Source organism: Mauremys mutica, unplaced genomic scaffold (assembly GCF_020497125.1).
Source record: "Mauremys mutica isolate MM-2020 ecotype Southern unplaced genomic scaffold, ASM2049712v1 Super-Scaffold_100084, whole genome shotgun sequence".
Lineage (NCBI taxonomy): Eukaryota > Metazoa > Chordata > Testudines > Geoemydidae > Mauremys > Mauremys mutica.
Genome location: NW_025423260.1, coordinates 638054 through 642691, shown reverse-complemented (window position 1 = coordinate 642691; position 4638 = coordinate 638054).

Sequence of the window (4638 nt, the reverse complement as noted above, 5' to 3'; positions counted from 1 at the left end):
TCAAACGCTCTGTCCCTCTCTGCTCAGGATACTGGGGTTCAGCTTCCTGGGTCAGACGCTGCAGCCTCCATTGTGATCTGGGAGACCAGGCTTAGCAGCTGCTGCTCCCCCAGCGGGGTTCTGTGCTGGGATGTGACCTGAATTAAAGCTGCTTCTCTGCCCGGCCCAGGGGATGACTTTCTCCAGCTGGTCCTAGCCCCCTAGGGCAGCCCTGGGCCCTGTTAATACTAAATTCTGAGCCAGAGTCTCCAGGTAACTGAAAGAAACGAAGGGAAAATGCTGGGGTCTGGCCTTAAAATGACTCCACACAAACAGACCCCCCCCCTCATTTCTTGTCCACTTAACAATTGCAGGAGCAAATCCAGCCCTGGGGGAGCAAACTACCCAGGAATGGGACTTTCCTACCAGACGGGCAGGGAGAGGGGAAAAGGAGATAGAAGAAGAAAGAGAGACTGAAAGGGGCTGTGGGAGAGAAGAGTTTGGAGAGAGATTTCCAGATCTCTGATCTGCCCAGACAAATGTATTGCTGCACCCTGGGTAGAGTCACTTTCCTGTGGAAAAGATGAGAATCAGACAGAGGAAAATCCAGTTCCTGACTCCATATCCCTCCTGCTGGGGTGTGGCTGCCATGGGGTCAGTGTCTGAGGGAATCCCCCACAGTGACTCCTTTTGGTTCTGCTTTTTTCTAGCCTTGTGTTCAGAGACTTTGTTACGGGGTGAGGGGAGGGAGAAGGGAGGTTAAAAATGTCTCTGTGGGCTTAGCCTGGCAGGAGAGGCCAGGTCTACACTGTACAAAGAGATCAAGCCTTTCTCAGCATGGCAGACTCTAGGGTGCCTGTCTGCAGGAAAAGGGCCTGGGGGAATCATGCTGTGAAATGTATTAAAGCCTGTTCTGAAACCTTCACAACTGCCCTTCTCGCCCTGCCAGACTGCAGAATAACGTCCATGTTTCGCTCCAGTTCATCCCGTCCTCTCGTTGGACAGGGGAGAGAAATGGCTGCAGAGGAGCCAGTTCAGGTAGGTATTATCAGGGGGTTGCTGGTGGGTTCCTTCAGGTGGGGAGAGGGACAGCAAATACGTGGGAGATGGGAAGGTTTGCACAGGCTGGTTTGGAGGTTGCAGTCTGGTTTGCAGGAAATGCACAGGGTGGAGAAAGGGAGGAGGACAGGGGTGTGCTAAACCTGCTGGGAGTTATTTAATATGTGGCCTAGATTCTAGGAACAGACCCAGGAGGTTCGGCGGTGGAAATGCTCTAGTTTGTGGAGCAGAAAATAACCCCACTGCATGGGGCTGGGAAAACTGACCAGACTCCTAGTGCTGGAGCCCGACCTGACTAACCAGCGGCTGCTGTGAGATATGAAGGGGGCACCCACCAGTGAGGCTTAGGGGAGATTCCCCTCCCTTCACATCCAGCTCTTCAGAATGGGGAGGGTGTTGGGCTTCCTACCAGGGAGCTCTCCCTGGACCCTGCTAGGGGCTCCATCTCCTGTATCAGTCTGTGGCTAGTAGGTGTGTGATGGCTCTGCTGGGAGAGAGGAGGGGCTCTCACTTCATCCCCTCCCCCTGGTGTTTCCTGGATGCTCTGAGCAGGGTGGGGGTGGGACTCTGACTGCAATCCACCCAGAGTTTCTGTTTGGCTCCTGTCCCCCATGTATAGGGGGTCTGTGAGTGGGGCAGCAGGTACTGAGTGTTGGACTCTCGCTCTTTCAGGGGCCGGTGACCTTCGAGGAGGTGGCTGTGTATTTCACCAGGGGAGAGGGGGCTCTGCTGGACCCCACTCAGAGAGCCCTCTACAGGGATGTCATGCAGGAGAACTATGAGAATGTGACCTCGCTGGGTAAGGGTTACTCTCCCCTCTGTTCTTGGAAGGGGAAAAGAAGGGACATGGTTCACGGCAGCCCCCCAATGCCACCTCTACTCTGCCCTGTTTCAGCATCACCCCAATATGCCAGTGACACACACGCTACCAGAGACCCTCCCCTGCTGCAGAACACTTTGGGAACAGAGCACAGGAGCCGTATCGCACAGTGTCAAATATCTCCTGTTTCCTCAAGTAAAACTGAGGGTTCGGTGCGGCAGAATCAGCAGAAGCTTCCTACCCCTGACCTCTCAAACCCTGAGCCTTCTCCACCCAGACCACAATAATGCTTGGGGTGTAACGAGCAGGCTGCTGGAGTCAGAGCTGCTGGCCCAGGGTCACTTATCACACAGACACTCCGTGCGTCCTTGACTGCTGGCTGGGGGTATCCAGAGAAGGAAGCTCAGTGGCGGATTTAGCGTTAGTGGGGCCCTGTGCTCAGCTCCATTTTAGGGGTCCCTCCTTGGGACATAGGCAAGAAAAAGAACATTCTCTCATTTCCCTCCCACCCCCATTTTTCATTCTTTTTTTCCTTCCTCCTCCTATAAGTAATAGGAAGTAAATGAGGATAAAGTGAGGAACCTTGATTGTTTTTGTCGTCTAACCGATTTTTCCACAGACCACTTGAAAATCGCTGAGAGTCTTGGGGCACCACTTAACGATCTTTCCGTATATTGTTTGTGCCGTTAGCTAACTATTGTAAAGCGCTTTGGATAAGAGCCGTTTATTAAAAAATAAAAATGTTGGAGTGCAGGGTCTGGCCAGGAGTTAGGGTGTGGGAGGGGGCAGGGGGTTGGGGTGTGGAGCACTTACCTGGAGCAGCTCCTGTTTCATGCGAGCAATGCAGGTGGGGATGTGGGGGGGCAGGAGTCAGGGTGGGCAGGAGGCTTCTGGGAAGGGGGCAGTAGTCAGGGCTGGGGGTATGTGATGGGCAGGGCGTGGTGGAGGGAAGGGATTATGGGTGGTTGCAGGAGTCAGGGAGGGCAGGGAACTGGGGTGTGTTTGAGAGGGGTGAAGGAGTAAGGGCTGGCGGTGTGAGGGGGTGCAAGGGTCAGAGAGGGCAGGGTGTTCAGGGTGCAGGAGTCAGGGCTGGGGGTGCAGGGTCTGGGAGGGAGTTAGGGTGCAGGAGCAGCTGGAGATTGGGGTGCAGGGTCTGGCCAGATTTTAGGATGCAGGAGGGGGCTCAGGGTTGGGGTGTGAAGTGCTTACCTGGGGCAGCTCCCATTTGGTGTGAGGGGTGCAGATGGCAATCTAGAGGGGGGTGTGCAGGAGCTCCCATTTGGTGCTCAGGGTGCGGTTGAGGATGTGGGGGGGGGTGCAGGAGTCAGAGCATGGGGTGTGAGGGCTCGTTATGTGGGAGGGGATGCAGGAGTCAGGTCTGGGGGCTGGGAGGGTGGGCTGGGGTCCTGGGGGTGCTCCCAGCCCCCTACCCTGAGTGGCTCAAGCAGGGGCTGGGGGCAGGGGGTATGTGATAGGGGAGTGCTTTATAAAGCAGTGAGCAGGTGACCAGGGAGCTTTTCAAACAGGGCTGCTAACGGGGAGTTTCGTGAGGGAGTTTGGAAGGGGAGTGGGAAGGGGGGAGGTGCTCTTGCCATTCTTTAAAACATTTAAGCTATAATACAAACTTCTTGGTTGAAACAAAACCCCTGTTGTTAACCTAGGTAGCTGTAAGAGAGAATGCAGGCAGAAGCCCAGCAGCAGAGTGGGGGCTATCCTGTTTATTGCACTCAATGTAGCATGTATGATTACCTGCCCTGTGGGTGGGTGGCTTACGTGTGCATTCGGTGCAAGGAGCTCCTGGCCCTCAGAGACCGCGTGGAGGCTTTGGAGGCCAGGGTGGTGGAACTGGAGACGCTAAGGGAGGCAGAGAAGTATGTTGATGAGGCTTTCCGGGACACTGTAGATTTCTCCCACCTCTGGTCAGACAGCCACTGCGCTGATGAGGAGGATGAAAGGCCCAGGGAAGGAGAGCAGTCAATGGGAGCAGAGGGAAACCTTCCCATAGTTGGGACCCTCCTCCCAGATGGTCTTGGGGTAACCTCTTGCACTGAGGTTACCCCAGGCATTAAGAAAAGGCAGCCGTTAGTAATGGGAGATTTGATCATTAGAAACAAGGATAGCTGGGTTTGTGATGACTGGGAGAACCATATGGTGACTTGCCTGCTTGGTACAAAGGTTGCTGATTTCTCAAGGCATCTAGATAGATTTATGTGTAGTGCTGGGGAGGAGCCGGTGGTCGTGGTACATGTAGGCACCAATGACATATGGAACGGTAGGTGAGACGTCCTGGAGGCCAAATTTAGTCTGCAAGGAAAGAGGCAATCTGGGACCTCTATGGTGGCATTCTCAGAAATGCTTCCAGTTCCACGCACAGGGCCAGGTAGGCAGGCAGAGCTTCAGAGTCTCAATGGGTGGATGAGATGATGGTGTAGAGAGGAGGCGTTTAGATTTATTATGACCTGGGGAAACTTTGGGGATGGGGGAACCTATACAGGAAGGATGGGCTCCACCTAAACCAACGTGGAACCAGACTGCTGGCACTTAACATTAAACAGGTTGCAGAGCAGTTTTTAAACTAAGAGATGGGGGAAAGCCACTGGCTGCAGAGAAGCTCATGGATCCGACAGAGACTTGTCTTAGAGGGGAGTCTAGTGATAGAGATTTTCTAGTTTTAGTCAGGAAGAGAGGCTGGAAGAGGATAAAGTAGGGGCCAGATCAGACGAGAAGCATTCACACACACAAGAATCTGACACATCAGAAAAGGGCAGACAAATCAACAG